The sequence below is a fragment of the Staurois parvus genome, unplaced genomic scaffold (genome assembly GCF_062004578.1).
Source record: "Staurois parvus isolate SC_StPar_1 unplaced genomic scaffold, SC_StPar_1.0 ptg003603l, whole genome shotgun sequence".
NCBI classification, from domain to species: Eukaryota; Metazoa; Chordata; class Amphibia; order Anura; family Ranidae; genus Staurois; species Staurois parvus.
Genome location: NW_028321399.1, coordinates 44345 through 61275, shown reverse-complemented (window position 1 = coordinate 61275; position 16931 = coordinate 44345). Strand labels below are relative to the sequence as shown.

General features: G+C 44.5%; 1 pseudogene across 1 annotated transcript in view; it reads right to left on the bottom strand.

The window, feature by feature from the left end:
- The window catches only part of LOC149427626 (leucine-rich glioma-inactivated protein 1-like), a 34671-nt pseudogene extending 18604 nt beyond the window's left edge, over positions 1-16067 (bottom strand). The window contains exons 1-3 of the transcript XR_016311239.1: positions 15975-16067; positions 12756-13232; positions 864-1303 (exon numbers count right to left, since the gene is read on the bottom strand). The product of XR_016311239.1 is annotated as a leucine-rich glioma-inactivated protein 1-like (transcript). The remainder of the gene's footprint in view (positions 1-863; positions 1304-12755; positions 13233-15974) is intronic.
- Positions 16068-16931: the final 864 nt, after the last annotated feature.

Genomic DNA, 16931 nt, shown 5'->3' with positions numbered 1-16931 from the left:
CAGTAGGGGGCCCCATGAGATGCCCCTGGTACTTTTCATAGGCTGTTTTGGGTGTGGTCAGTGGCGGACTGACATTTGGAAACTCGGGCACTCCGGGCAATAGGGGATCATGGGGCCCCTGTGTCCTTGCCCAAACTCAAAAAAGCCTATGAAAAAGGTACCAGGGGCATCTCATGGGGCCCCCTACTGACCCCGGGCCCTCGGGCAGTGCCTGAGCTTCCAAATGGTCAGTCCACCCCTGGGCGCAGCACTTGCCACCATCCACCTGGAAAGCGATCTATGGTGGATCGCATTTTCAGAGAGGGGTAGAGTTGCGGCCACCAGCCATCAAGGAGATACTGCCCCCTTTTGTCAGCCGAAGGCTGAAATACTGTGGCCCAGCCACAAGCCAAGCATTTGCGCAGTTGCAGCAAGGCCCCAGTCACTTGACCAGGGGCGGACTGACAACTCATGGGGCCCCCGGGCAATAGGGGATCATGGGGCCCCTATGTCCTTGCCCAAACTCAAAAAAGCCTATGAAAAAGGTACCAGGGGCATCTCATGGGGCCCCCTATTGACCCCGGGCCCTCGGGCAGTGCCCGAGTTTCCAAATGGTCAGTCCGCCCCTGGACTTGACTGAGTCACCTCGGTAGCCATACTGCCTGCCAAATGCATCCTGTTGTATGGGTTTTGCTTTGCTGCAACCTCCTTAGCGTGTATTAACATGACAGCTGACCATGGTAACCTTCGGCTCGGTTGTCGGGGATCATAAGACTGCAGATCAGCCACCTATTTTTACCACCACTCTTGTCAACGAGAAGCAACCAGATACTGAGATCCTTAATATTGATATTAACAACGATAACAGCTGAACTTTCTCTTACGTTGAGATGATGTCCGCCGAGTACGTGCTCGGTATGTCGTGGGTTCCGTCGCACAGGACGTTGTCGGTGGTGCAGTTGCAGGACGCCGGGCACCTCCATCTTGGCGGACGTCGCGGTGGTCTGGTCCAGCTCGATGGAAGGAGACAGAAGAATACGACGGTCCAAACTGACAGGCGGAGGGGCGACCCCATCGAGACCATTGAGAAAGTTTGGGAAATGATTTACGACCTCTGCTGCGCTCAAGGCGTCATATTAACCGACGCATCCTCCTTTCCTAAAGTCCGGTGTGGTCGGCCATTGTGGTCCTCTCCCCGTCCCCCTTGATTCCGGTCACATCCCTGATCTGGTCGATTCCTCCAGTATTGGCCACCTACACATCCATATTACTCCTCCTTCGCGATTCCTCAGGTCTGAGTTTTTGGCAAAAATTATTTTCCATTCTAAAAAATAAATAAATAAATAAAGATTAATGTGAAGAATTAGCCCGTTGGGTTGCCATTCCTTTTGAACAGCACCAATGGAAATGTGGCTATAGTAAGTCAATGACGTCCCCAGCATCCAATGGCCATGTGGCTATAGTAAGTCAATGATGTCCCCAACATCCAACGGCCATGTGGCTATAGTAAGTCAATGACGTCCCCAGCATCCAATGGCCATGTGGCTATAGTAAGTCAATGATGTCCCCAGCATCCAATGGCCATGTGGCTATAGTAAGTCAATGATGTCCCCAACATCCAACGGCCATGTGGCTATAGTAAGTCAATGATGTCCCCAACATCCAATGGTCATGTGGCTATAGTAAGTCAATGATGTCCCCAGCATCCAATGGTCATGTGGCTATAGTAAGTCAATGATGTCCCCAACATCCAACGGCCATGTGGCTATAGTAAGTCAATGATGTCCCCAGCATCCAATGGCCATGTGGCTATAGTAAGTCAATGATGTCCCCAGCGTCCAATGGCCATGTGACTATAGTAAGTCAATGACGTCCCTAACATCCAATGGCAAAGTGGCTATAGTAAGTCAATGATTTACCCAACATCCAATGGCCAAACAGCTGTAGTAAGTTAATGACATCCCCAACATCCAATGGCCATGTGGCTATAGTAAGTCAATGATGTCCCCAACATCCAACGGCCATGTGGCTATAGTAAGTCAATGATGTCCCCAACATCCAACGGCCATGTGGCTATAGTAAGTCAATGATGTCCCCAACATCCAACGGCCATGTGGCTATAGTAAGTCAATGATGTCCCCAGCATCCAATGGACATGTGGCTATAGTAAGTCAATGATGTCCCCAACATCCAATGGCCATGTGGCTATAGTAAGTCAATGATGTCCCCAACATCCAATGGCCATGTGGCTATAGTAAGTCAATGATGTCCCCAACATCCAACGGCCATGTGGCTATAGTAAGTCAATGATGTCCCCAACATCCAACGGCCATGTGGCTATAGTAAGTCAATGATGTCCCCAACATCCAACGGCCATGTGGCTATAGTAAGTCAATGATGTCCCCAACATCCAACGGCCATGTGGCTATAGTAAGTCAATGATGTCCCCAACATCCAATGGCCAAACAGCTATAGTAAGTTAATGACATCTCCAACATCCAATGTACATGCAGCTGTAGTAAGTCAATAATGTCCCCAACATCCAATGGCCAAACAGCTACAGTAAGTTAATGATGTCCCCAAAATCCAATGGCCATGTGGCTATAGTAAGTCAGTCAATGATGTCCCCAGCATCCAATGGCTAAACAGCTACAGTAAGTTAATGACATCCCCAACATCCAATGGCCAAGTGGCCATAGTAAGTCAATGACGTCCCCAACATCCCTTCCCCCTTTGTTGCATGCTGCTGCACAGCGGGGATGTTGGGGACGTCACTGACTTACTATAGCCACGTGGCCATTTTTTGTATTTCACGTGCCTTGACGGCCTTTCCATAACACAATGTACTTTAACGCACAAACATTAACGCAATGCACCAGGAAGCCAAGGGGTGGCTGGGCTTTCAGTTGGACCGCCTAAAATGGGTCTAAGTTGGATCAGTCTTGCTGGTCTTCAGAGCTCTGTGACCACCCTGTTTGCCTCATTATGGTTCAATTATGTAATGATGACTGTGCCTATGGTGACACTAGGGGCTCCTTATGGTGCGTCCGAGTGTGCGCACACATTCCTGCACGATGTGTTTTAGGCAACCCATTATTTCAAGGGGCTACCGAGCACATAGGAGAACACAAACAGTACACAGGCACAATTTTAAAATTACGGAGCACCAAATCGCATGGCACTGCAGGATCATGCATTTTGGTCACCATGAACGCACCCATGTTTGCTAGATGCATGGGGATGCCATTAGTAACTGGGGTGAAGCCCTAAAACTTCTCCAGATACCACCAGCAGAAAATCATATATGGTGTGGCAGGGGCGGACTGATAACTCATGGGACCCCCGGGCAATAGGGGCTCATGGGGCCCCTGTGTCCTTGCCCAAACTCAAAAAAGCCTATGAAAAAGGTACCAGGGGCATCTCATGGGGCCCCCTACTGACCCCGGGCCCTTGGGCAGTGCCCGAGTTTCCAAATGGTCAGTCCGCCCCTGCAGAGTGGAGTTACACCTCTGGCCATTGTGCTCGTCCCAAGGAAAGGAGCCAACTGGAGCGTCCAATGCACGTTTCCATTGGGCGGAGGTCTGTGCCTACCGAGACATGTCAAGAAGTCATTCTCACCTTGAGACTTGCTACAAATGTACAGACAGATCACTGGGGGAGGGGAGACTGAGGAAATGCTTCCTCGTGCCTGCAGCAGACTGACAACATTATCTCAGCCCAGGCAAAGCCACCAACTGGATTTGAAGGATGGCTCTTTCATGATAGGTGGAGCTGTTGCTGTATATTGTCGCTCTGTAGGGAATTTAGTTAATGACAGGTCCACTTGACACATGACCACACCCCAGACCGCCATTTAGGTTATATTTTTTTCGGTATGTTTGGCATGTACACCTTTAACCCCATCATCATAAAAGTGTCATGGAATTTCTAATGGGGTCAGTGGGGTCATCAGATGACAGGATAATAAATATTCCTAAAAAGTAGGCGGGCCAATCGTGTCTAAAAGACGATAAACATGACACCTGTCACCTGTGTGAAGGACAATGCCAACCAAAAACATGGCAGGAACTTCGACCTGGACATGCTGAAGTGTCCCTGACTGTCACAGGTATGGATGCAATCAGGGACACTGGATGGCTACACGGGTCTGGTGACAGTGTGACTGGTGTCACTAGTGATCAGGTGCACCGGTGACACCGAGACTGGTGTGGTGTCATTCAAGACCACTGTTGCAGGCTGTACTGGTCTGGCAGCGATTAGGAACACTGTTGCTGGCAACACCTGTACTGGTGTGATGGTGATCAGGAACACTGTTGCTGGCATCCCTGACTGTCAACTAGTGATGGGCTGAACACCCCCCCTGTTCGGTTTGCAGTCGAACATTTGAACCTTCTGAAAGTTCGACCGTGAACTTTGAACCGGGACAATTCCCTATGCAGTATCTTACTGCATCCGAGTATGTGGTAAGATACCCTACAGCTACTAAAATCCGGCGTGTTTCAGATGTCAGCGGGGTTCCCCACTGACAGCTGAATGTCAAAAGAATTGCTGGCAATTACAAATTAAAAAAAAAAAACATGGGGTCCCCCCCATCCACACCAAGCCCTTTGGGTCTAGTATGGATTTTGAGGGGAACCCTCAACCCAAAAATATTTTTCAAAATGGCGTCGGGTCCCCTCCAAAATCCATACCAAACCCTTATCCGAGTATGCAGCCCAGCAGGTCAGGAAAGGGGGGGGATGAGCAAGCGTCCCCCCTGAACCATACTAGGCCACATGCCCTCAACATGGGGGGGTGCTTTGGGGCAGAGTGGCAATCCCCCTCCCCAAAAGCACCTTGTCCCTATGTTGATAGAGTCAAGAGCCGGTGGTCGTGGGGGTCTTATCGGAATCTGGAAGCCCCCTTTAAAAAGTGCTCCCCCTCGAAAAGCACCTTGTCCCCATGTTGATAGGGACAAAGGCTTCTTTCCCACAATCTTGGCCGGTGGTTGTGGGGGTCCGTGGGTGGGGGGGGGGCTCATCGGAATCTGGAAGCCCCCTTTAACAAGTGCTCCCCCCCAAAATCACCTTGTCCCCATGTTGATAGGGACAAGGGCTGCTTTCCCACAACCGTGGTTGATGGTTGTGGGGGTCTGTGGGTGGGGGCTTATCAGAATCTGGAAGCCCCCTTTAACAAGGGAACTCCCAGATCTCAGCTCCCCCCCACTGTGAATGAGTATGGGGTGCATGGTACTGCTACTCATTCACATAAAAAAAAAATGTAGTAGAAAAATAACAGTAGGCAGTCCTTGACAAGTCCTTTTTTAAAAACAAAACTAAAAAAAATATCCCCCCCGAAGTAAATCCAACGTCAATCACGATGCCTGCCGCCACCGCCGACCCCCCCAAAAAAAAACAAAAACCGCTCCACTCTCGGTGCCGGCTCCCAACGTCTGACAACTGCACTGGGATGACAGTTCTGTGATGATCTCACAAAGTGGCTGGTCACCCCCGCCCCCTTGGGACATCCACATGCCATCATGCGCTGTGATGGGCCAAAGCATTGCACCTGATCCTGCGGTCAGGTGCATCACTTTGGCCAATCACAATGCACTGTCAGGGCACATTGCATTGTGGGGCGCAGCGGGTGAACAGCCCTCGGAACAACCTTACCATTCGTGTGTTCGCTGAACACACGAGCAGCCCGCGTTCGAGTCAATAGCAAAAATGAAAAAATGGAAATATTCCCCTGGGACTTTATATGGCAAAAACCACAATCAGTATACAAAGATATAAAATGTTAATGAGCGCAATAAAACGAATCAAAAGATTAGATCTAGTGAATTACAAAACAATGGTTCATAGCTCAAATACAGAGCTTACACAGTGTGCATAAAACCTGACAGTCTGTAATGCATCGACTGGCAAAAGGGTTGGCGGCCCAAGAGACTTATGTTCGACTTGAACATCTAGACCATCTCTACTGTCAACATTTCTTAGTGATTCTAGCGACAAAAATAGTGAAAATTTGTTTTTAAAACCTTCAATGAAATTTTAGTGATTGGATTTACATGTGCTTGCTGAACGTTTGGACCGTTTATTAATCGTGTTATAAAAAAAGAAAATCAGCGGTCCATTTGTTCTCCGATCATGGAGGTGACAGCTCGAGGCGGTGCTATTAAAGGATCAGCAGCTCAATGATTCTCTCTTTTCTGTACTGTTTATTCACCGCCCGGAGGCCGCAGCGAAGGGAGCTTTATAAAAGCTGTGAGCGGCGCAATTACTCGCAACTACAGTTCACAAATCACTGCCGAGCAAAAAGTGACCGCAGCTGCAGATGACCGTGAATAAGGACGGCAATTATGTTTCTAAGTTTAACCCAGACCCGTGACCGCTCGGAGGAAAGCAACAAACTACAAATTGCTACAACTGGAAGAGCGACAAAGGGGTCTCTGTTGTGGGTCCCTCAGACATTCTTTAGGCTTGGGTGCGTGGGTGCATTTTACGAGCGTTCCTTTGCATAGTGTAGGGCAGCCTATTCATTCCAGTGGGCTGCCCTACATGTCAGAAACATGGACAAGAAATCCCCGACTCTTTTCCATAAACGTAACTCGCCGAACCACATGGGGCTTTAGCCCTATGCAGTTTGCGGGTCCGTGTGCGTGTACAGATGAGCAGGGGTTCCATGAACAATGATGGACACTTCTGTGCATTTGGTGGTGGTGGAGAAGGTGGTAGTGGAGGTGGCAGTGGAGAGGTGGTGGTGGTGGAGGTGGTGGTAGTAGTGGAGGTGGTAATGGAGGTGGTGGTGGAGGTGGATGAGGTGGTGGTAGTGGAGGTGGTGGTAGAGGTGGTAGTGGAGGTGGTGATGGTAGTGGAGGTGGTGGTAGAGGTGGTAGTGGAAGAGGTGGTGGTAGTGGAGGTGGTGGTGGAGGTGGATGAGGTGGTGGTAGTGGAGGTGGTGGTAGAGGTGGTAGTGGAGGTGGTGGTGGTAGTGGAGGTGGTGGTAGAGGTGGTAGTGGAGGAGGTGGTGGTAGAGGAGGTGGTGGTAGAGGAGGTGGTGGTAGAGGAGGTGGTGTTGGTAATGGAGGTGGTGCTGGTGGTAGTGGAGGTGGTGGTGGTTGTAGTGGAGGTGGTAGTGGAGGTGGTGGCAGTGGAGGTGGCTCATTCCCATGCGTCGTGTGTAGGGCAGATTATTTATTCAATGGGCTACTCTACGAGCGCAAACTGCAGAAAAGAAGTCTCTGACTCCTTTTCCAAAAAACGAACCACATAATGCTATTGCTGCAGCACCATGCAGGTGGACATTCGTGTTTATAGAGGGGTTCCATGAACAATAAATGGCACTCCTGTGCATTTGCTAGAGTGCCGTGCGTTTCTCTACATTTAAAAAAAGCATGCATTCCGGGCACGCATAGAGGGGATGATGGGTTAAAGCGAAGGTCTCCAACCCTTCTAAACAAAGGGCCAGTTTAGACTTTAGGAGGGGGGGAAGGGACAGACTCTGGCCATTGCGTGTAGTAAAAGTCCCAATGTCAGTGAGAAAAAGCAATGCCTCCTCGTTGGTGTCAGTGGGAGGAATTGTGCCCCATTGTTGGTGTCAGTGGGAGGAATAGTGCCCCATCATTGGTGTCAGTGGGAGTAATAGTGCCCCACCATTGGTGTCAGTGGGAGTAATAGTGCCCCACCATTGGTGTCAGTGGGAGGAATAGTGCCCCATCATTGGTGTCAGTGGGAGGAATAGTGCCCCATCATTGGTGTCAGTGGGAGGAATAGTGCCCCATCATTGGTGTCAGTGGGGGGAATAGTGCCCCATCATTGGTGTCAGTGGGAGGAATAGTGCCCCATCATTGGTGTCAGTGGGAGGAATAGTGCTCCATCATTGGTATCAGTGGGAGGAATAGTGCCCCATAATTGGTATCAGTGGGAGGAATAGTGCCCCATCATTGGTGTCAGTGGGAGGAATAGTGCCCCATCATTGGTGTCAGTGGGAGGAATAGTGCCCCATTATTGGTGTCAGTGGAATAGTGCCCCATCATTGGTATCAGTGGGAGGAATTGTGCCCCATCCTTGGTGTCATTGAGCTTAATTGTTTGTGTCACTGGGAGGAATCGTGCCCCTTCATTGGTGTCAGTTATTATGCCCCTATTGTTGGTATCCGTGGATGAAATAGAGCCCCAAGGGCCGGGTAAAAGCAAGCAAGGGGCCGCATCTGGCCCCCGGGCCGCAGTTTGAAAACCACTGGTCTAGAACAACCTATGATGGTCACCTATTCTTCTCATTGATATCAACAATGGGGCACTATTCCCCCCCATTAAAATCAATGATGGGGCACGGATGCCGGGGCATTTTTTTGCTCCCACTGGCCCCCAGGCTGCGGTTTGGAGACCATTGGGTTAAAGTATAAAAAGGACATAGAAATGACAGATTTGATTTAATTTTGTCTACTTTGTCATAAAAAGCCAACATGTTTCGGGGGTTTGGGGGGTCCCCCTGCGTCAGGATTCAATACTGTTCAACAAAGCGTGGACTGGACTCGATTCGGAGGGATTCAAAAGTTTAATTAGTTGGATCGCTCCGGATTTCAGTTAGATCTTAGGGCTCATTCACAAGGGCAGCGGGGGCAACAGCAGGCAGTTGAGCCGCGGCTTTACTGCCCAACCCGACGGTCCATTTAAACTAGGACATGCATCCCAAATGTTACATTTGTCACTACTGCCAAAAACAGGGGCGTAGGTAAGGTGTGGGTCAGGGGGGCACATGTCAATGACAAAAGGTGCAGCGGCTAGGCTAGTGAAGCCTTTCAGCCGCAGGAGCAGGGGCGGACTGCCTATTTGGGAACTCGGGCACTGCCCGAGGGCCCGGGGTAAGAAGGGGGCCCCATGAGATGTCCCTGGTACCTTTCATAGGCTTTTTTGGGTGTGGTTTGAGTGTGGGCAAGGACACAGGGGCCCCATGATCCCCTATTGCCAGGGGGCCCCATGAGTTATCAGTCCGCCCCTGCGCAGGAGCCGCACATTCCCGCCTGTTAGTTTACTATGCAGACAGGCCGGGACTCTGACTTTTTTTTTTTTTTTTTGCAGCTTACCAACCATTAGATGTGGTGGCTGCATTCATTTTCTTTTTTCCCCTGTTTTCACCTGGTGATCTGGTCAGTACCACACCTCCTATATTAGAGCACCCACTCTGGAGGAAGGAGCACAGGAGGAACACTTGGACAGCAGCATTGTCAGTCTGGCAGGGAGCAGAGTATTAGATGAACTAGCAGATTTAGATACACTAACAACTTGATGCCACATTTCAGCTCACATTTTATTATGAGTTACAGTAAACAGTTTTTTTTTCCCCTTTTGGGATAAATGTTTTACATAAATAAAAGCTGATCATTGTAAGCACCCCCGTCAGTGGTAAAGGAGTTGTCTCATTACTGTAAATGATACATCTGCAGGACAGCTAGCTTCTTTTGAAAAACAGACTTACTAGCTGGATCATCAGGCGAAAATAAAGAAAATATAACCTAAAAAGGAAAATAAGAAAACGAATGCATCTGAGAATTGAGAAGCTGTAATAAAATTAATGTTTTCTTTTGCTTTAAAAGAAAGCCAGATGGAATGAAGAAAATAAGAGAAACGGGTAACAAGAATAGAAAAGAATAGAAAAGAAAAGGAAAAAATACAAAGTAAAAGAAAAAAAAGAGTTAAAAAGAAACAAAAATACAAAGTAAAAGAAAAAAAGAATAGAAAAAAAGAGAAAGTAAAAGAAGAAAGAGCAGAACAGAAAAAAAATACAAAGTAAATGAAAAAAGAATGGAAAAGAAAAAAAAAAGAGAAAGTAAAAGAAAGAACAGAACAGAAAAAAATACAAAGTAAATGAAAAAAGAATGGAAAAGAAAAAATGACAAAGATTAAATAAAAGAAGAACAAAAAAAGGAAAAAAAATACAAAGTAAATGAAAAAAGAGCGGAAAAGAAAAAAAATGACAAAAAGTAAGATACAATAATAGAAGAAAGAACATAAAATGAGAGCAAATACAAAGTAAATGAATAAAAAAAAGAATGGAAAGGAAAAAAGTACAAAGTTAAAGGAAGAAAGAAAAGAAAAAAATAATAGAAAAAAATATTTAAAAAAAAAATGGCAAGCAAAGAAGAAGTACAAATTAATAAAAGAAAGAATAAAAAAAGAGAAAAAAAACCCAGAGAAAATGAAAAGAAAAAAAGTAATACAAAGTAAAAGAAAAAAGATTAGGAAAGATCAAAATATACATTGATACAAGGTTAGCACCTCTGCCTGGCAGTACTCGGGTCATTGGTTAGAATGCCAACCACAACACCACCTGCCTGGAGTTTGCATGTTCTTCCTGTGCCTGTGTGGGTTTCCTCCGGGTACTCCGGTTTCCTGCCACACTCCAAAGACATGCTGGGAGGTGAATTGGCTCCTGTCTAAATTGGCCCTAGTATGTGTATGTATGAATGGGAGTTAGGGACCTTAGCGGGTTAGGGACTGATGTAAATGTATAAAATACTGTATATGTAAAGCGTTGCGTAAATTGACAGCGCTATATTAGTACCTGAAATAAACAAAACAAAAGAAAAAAAAAAAAGAATAGAAAATAAAACAAAAATACAAAGTAAAAAACAAAAGAATAGCAAAGAAAAAGTACAAAATAAGATGTGAATGTACAATATATAAGTAAAGCGCTGTGTAAATTGACGGCGCTATATTAGTACTTGAAATAAAGTAAAAGAAAAAAAAGAATATAAAAGAAAAGAAAAAAAGGAATATAAAAGAAAAGAAAAATCTAAAGTAAAAAGACAAAAGAATAGCAAAGAAAAAGTACAAAATAAGATGTTAAAGTACGATATAAATGTAAAGCGCTGTGTAAATTGACGGCGCCATATTAGTACCTGAAATAAAGTAAAAGAAAAAAAAGAATATAAAAGAAAAGAAAAATCTAAAGTAAAAGACAAAAAAATAGCAAAGAAAAAGTATAAAATAAGATGTGAATGTACAATATATATGTAAAGCGCTGCGTAAATTGACGTCGCTATACAAGTACCTGAAATAAATAAAGTAAAAGAAAAATACAAAGTAAAAGTCAAAAGAATAGCAAAGAAAAAGTACAAAATAAGATGTGAATGTACAATATATATGTAAAGCGCTGCGTAAATTGACAGCGCTATATTAGTACCTGTAATAAAGTAAAAGAAAAAAAATGAATAGAAAAGAAAAGAAAAATACAAAGTAAAAAGACAAAAGAATAGCAAAGAAAAAGTAAAAGAAAAAAGTAATACAAAGTAAAAGAAAAAAAGTTTAGGGAAGATCAAAATATATATTGACACAAAGTAATAGAAGAAATAGTAAAGAAGAAAACAAATGTAAAGAGAGAGAAAAAAAGAATAGAACAAGCATATAGAAGAATAAAAAAGCATAAACATAGTTAAAAAAAAAAGAAAGAAAAGAAAGAAAAAAAAAGAAAAAAAGAAAGAAAAAAAGAAAGAAAAGAAAGAAAAAAAAGAAAAAAAGAAAGAAAAAAAGAAAGAAAAAAAAGAAAAAGTGAAAAAATAAGATGTGAATGTACAATATATATACGTAAAGGGCTGCGTAAATTAACGGCAGTATATAAGTACCTGAAATAAAGTAAAAGAAAAAAAAAAAGAATAGAAAAGAAAAGAAAAATACAAAGTAAAAAGACAAAAGAATAGCAAAGAAAAAGTAAAAGAAAAAAGTAATACAAAGTAAAAGAAAAAAAGTTTAGGAAAGATCAAAATATATATTGACACAAAGTAATAGAACAAATAATAAAGAAGAAAACAAATGTAAAAAGAGAGAAACAAAAAAAAGAATAGAACAGAGTAAACATGAAAGAGGACAAAAAGCATAAACATAGTTAAAAAAAAAAGAAAGAAAAAAAAAGAAAGTGCAAAATAAGATGTGAATGTACAATATATATATGTAAAGTGCTGCGTAAATTAATGGCCGTATATAAGTACCTGAAATAAAGTAAAAGAAAAAAAAAAGAATAGAAAAGAAAAGAAAAATACAAAGTAAAAAGACAAAAGAATAGCAAAGAAAAAGTAAAAGAAAAAAATAATACAAAGTAAAAGAAAAAAGTTTAGGAAAGATCAAAATATACATTGACACAAAGTAATAGAAGAAATAGTAAAGAAGAAAACAAATGTAAAAAGAGAGAGAAAAAAAAAAGAATAGAACAAGCATATAGAAGAATAAAAAAGCATAAACATAGTTAAAAAAAAAGAAAGAAAAGAAAGAAAAAAAAAGAAAAAAAGAAAGAAAAGAAAGAAAAAAAAGAAAAAAAGAAAGAAAAAAAGAAAGAAAAGAAAGAAAAAAAAGAAAAAAAGAAAGAAAAAAAGAAAGAAAAGAAAGAAAAAGTGAAAAAATAAGATGTGAATGTACAATATATATACGTAAAGGGCTGCGTAAATTAACGGCAGTATGTAAGTACCTGAAATAAAGTAAAAGAAAAAAAAAAGAATAGAAAAGAAAAGAAAAATACAAAGTAAAAAGACAAAAGAATAGCAAAGAAAAAGTAAAAGAAAAAAGTAATACAAAGTAAAAGAAAAAAGTTTAGGAAAGATCAAAATATACATTGACACAAAGTAATAGAAGAAATAGTAAAGAAGAAAACAAATGTAAAAAGAGAGAAAAAAAAAAAAAAAGAATAGAACAGAGTAAACATGAAAGAGGAAAAAAAGCATAAAAATAGTTAAAAAAAAAACAAAAAAAAAAGAAAGACAAATCAGCCTGTAGAAAGCACACTCGAGTCACGTCTTGTACTCACCACAATAGTTGTGTCATCGTCAGATTCCTGCATTCTTCTCTGTATCTTCTTGATGGATTTGTCTTCGCTCGTCCTTCTTTTTCTTCCTCTTCTTTTGGTTCTTCTGGTCTCCTCTCCTCCTTCGCTTGGCTCTCTGTGTCCCTCTTTTTCGCGGCGCTCCTCTCCCCGTCCTGTAGGTCGTGTTGGTGGCTGGCAGCCTTTCACACAATGTGTTGTTTGATGGAATCTTTGGGACGGCTCGGAGGGAGGAAGGGCTGGATCGGGATGACCATGATGATGATGATGATGAGGAGGAGGATGTGGGCCTGTTTGGAACAGGCTTGTCCTAATTTGTTTGGCTGTTTGTCCAGGCTTGTGGTCTCCGTGTTGTTCTCTCTCCTCAATAAAGAGCTGTTGTCATCTTTGGCTCGGGGACCCGCGGTGTGGAATTAATTTAAAGGAGAACTTCGCCATGGTGAGCGAACGCCCATAAAGTGTCTAAAATCATAAAGCGTTAATAAAATCATTAAATAAAGTGCATGGCGAGACAAAAAAAATGTCGCTAGTTTTGGACCGGGGGGGGGGGGGGGGGACGGACATGGCAACTTGAACACAACTTTGCCCCTGACTTCCTGTCCTATGATGAGTGCATGCAATGCGGTGCAGGATACTTTACAGTAAAGCTGTAGATCGGCATCACCGGACACATTGTTTGAACGGTGGGTTGCAAACAGCGGTCAGGGATCTGTCATTTGGTGCCAAGTAGCACCACTTCCTCCAAATGACAGATCCCTGTTTTGCTTCTGTTTGTAAACAAGCCAGTGAGGATCCTGGGTGATGTCATTGACCGAGAACAATCATTACCATATACTGGTTGACGTGTCAGTGAGCTATCGTGATTGATGTGGATGTGCATCACTGGACGTGACTGATGTTGGTTTGCAAACAGCGGTCAGGGATCTGTCATTTAGTTCCAGCAGCACCACTGCCTCCAAATGACAGATCCCTGTTTGCCTCTGTTTGTAAACAAGACGGACTGGATCCTGGATAATGTCATTGACCAAGAACGATTGTTACCATATGTGGTTAATGACATCACCCAGGATCTCTCCACAATGTGTACATTCCAGCAGTACTGGGGATCTGTCCTTTGTGTTGGGAGTAGGGGCTGGTTGACGTGTCAGTTGGTTATCCTGATTGACATGGATCTGCATCACTGGACGTGACTGAGGTTGGTTTGCAAACAGCGGTCAGGGATCTGTCATTTGGTGCCAAGTAGCACCACTTCCTCCAAATGACAGATCCCTGTTTTGCTTCTGTTTGTAAACAAGCCGGTGAGGATCCTGGCTGATGTCATTGACCGAGAACAATCATTACCATATACTGGTTGACGTGTCAGTGAGCTATCGTGATTGATGTGGATGTGCATCACTGGACGTGACTGATGTTGGTTTGCAAACAGCGGTCAGGGATCTGTCATTTAGTTCCAGCAGCACCACTGCCTCCAAATGACAGATCCCTGTTTGCCTCTGTTTGTAAACAAGACGGACTGGATCCTGGATAATGTCATTGACCAAGAACGATTGTTACCATATGTGGTTAATGACATCACCCAGGATCTCTCCACAATGTGTACATTCCAGCAGTACTGGGGATCTGTCCTTTGTGTTGGGAGTAGGGGCTGGTTGACGTGTCAGTTAGTTATCCTGATTGACATGGATCTGCATCACTGGACGTGACTGAGGTTGGTTTGCAAACAGCGGTCAGGGATCTGTCATTTGGTGCCAAGTAGCACCACTTCCTCCAAATGACAGATCCCTGTTTTGCTTCTGTTTGTAAACAAGCCGGTGAGGATCCTGGCTGATGTCATTGACCAAGAACGATCATTACCATATACTGGTTGACGTGTCAGTGAGCTATCGTGATTGATGTGGATCTGCATCACTGGACGTGACTGATGTCGGTTTGCAAACAGCGGTCAGGGATCTGTCATTTAGTTCCAGCAGCACCACTGCCTCCAAATGACAGATCCCTGTTTGCCTCTGTTTGTAAACAAGCCGGTTTGGATCCTGAGTGATGTCATAGACCAAGAACAATTGTTACCATATACTGGTTGACGTGTTGGTGAGTCATTGATTGATGTGGATCTGCATCGCTGGACGTAACTGATGTTGGTTTACAAACAGCGGTCAGGGATCTGTCATTTAGTTCCAGTAGCACTACTGCCTCCAAATGACAGATCCCTGTTTGCCTCTGTTTGTAAACAAACCGGTGTGGATCCTGGGTGATGTCATTGACCAAGAACAATTGTTACCATATGTGGTTAATGACATCACCTAGGATCTCTCCACAATGTGTACATTCTAGCAGTACTGGGGATCTGTCCATTGCGATGGGAGTAGGGGCTGGTTGATGTGTTGGTGAGTCATCATGACTGACGTGGATCTGCATCACTAGACATGACTGATGTTGGTTTAAAACAGTGGTCAGGGATCTGTCATTTGGTGCAAAGTAGCACCACTTCCTCCAAATGGCAGATCCCTGTTTTGCTTCAGTTTGTAAACAAGCCAATGAGGATCCTATATGATGACATTGACCAAGATTGATTGTTACCATATACTGGTTGACGTGTCAGCGAGTCGTGATTGACTTGGATCTGCATCACTGGACGTGACTGATGTCGGTTTGCAAACAGCGGTCAGGGATCTGTCATTTAGTTCCAGCAGCACTACTGCCTCCAAATGAGAGATCCCTGCTTTGCTTCTGTTTGTAAACAAGCCGATGAGGGTCCTGCATGATGTCACTGACCAAGAACGGTTGTTACCATATACTGGTTGATGTGTTGGTGAGTCATCATGATTAACGTGGATCTGCATCACTAGACGTGACTGATGCCGATTTGCAAACAGTGGTCAGGGATCTGTCATTTAGTTCCAGTAGCACTACTGCCTCCAAATGACAGATCCCCGCTTTGCTTCTGTTTGTAAACAAGCCATCAAAGATCATGGGTGATCTCACCTTGAGACTTTCTACAGAGTTCAGTCTGATCACCGGTAGAGAAGGGACCGAGGAAAGGCTTCCTCCAGCCAGCAGTAGACTGATGACATCATCCCAGCCTAGGCAAAGTCACTGGAATGGGGTTCAAGGATGGTTTTTCAAATATTAAAGGTGAAGCCTTTCTGAAAAATGATACTATTTCTGTGTATATTGTTGCAATTTATTACTGTTGCCACTTCTTACCCTACTACTTGTCACTGACAGGTCCACTTTAAGGCCAACTCTGCAAGGGTCTGACTCATGACAGGTCCTCTTGCTTCCCAGCAGGTGTAGAAATGGAAGAAATGGACACCTACATAGTAAACAGATCAGGAAAGGAGTCGTCTCGCAATCACGCCGGGGGAGGCCCGCCGCTTGCCAATTGTTTGCTGGCGACACACGAGGAACATCCAGTGCGGTGGAGGAGCTTCCAGGAACATCTGGATGTTGGGTGGAGACGGAGGGGACCACAGAGGGTGATGAGGAGGAAAGAGATCAGATCCTACAAGAAAACAGGTCAATGAGGGGTGGGGAAATATCGCCATTCCAAGGAGAGGACGGGCAGGACCCACCACAAGGAGGTTCAACCGAAAGCCAACATTTCAGGAAAGATGTAGGAAACAAGGTGGGTCAAAAAACGTGCAAAACTATTGACTTGTGGAAAGGCGGTCGGTTCATCGCATCGATCTTTTACAGACCGGGGATTGTGCATCATGGTTGCCTTCTCTCAGTGAAAGTCTACCAGTCGGGCCTGACTGGCTGAAAACAATATACTGCGGGGCCAGGGGCGGACTGACCATTTGGAAACTCGGGCACTGCCCGAGGGCCCGGGGTCAGTAGGGAACCTCATGAGATGCCCCTGGTACCTTTTTCATAGGTTTTCTTGAGTTTGGGCAAGGACACAGGGGCCCCATGATCCCCTATTGCCCGGGGGCCCCATGAGTTGTCAGTCGGCCCCTGTGCGGGGCTGAAGTTTTATCTCGGCAGATGTTGGTGAAGGAGATCTACCGCATGCAATGAAATACGGGATGAAGAATACTCAACAGAAGATCTCTATGTGCAAAAGTAATGGGAATTCGACTATATGGGGGTAACAAAGGGATGACCTTACCTGACTCCTTTGGTGTCCAATCAGTAGGTTGGTGGGCATGGGGGGGGGTG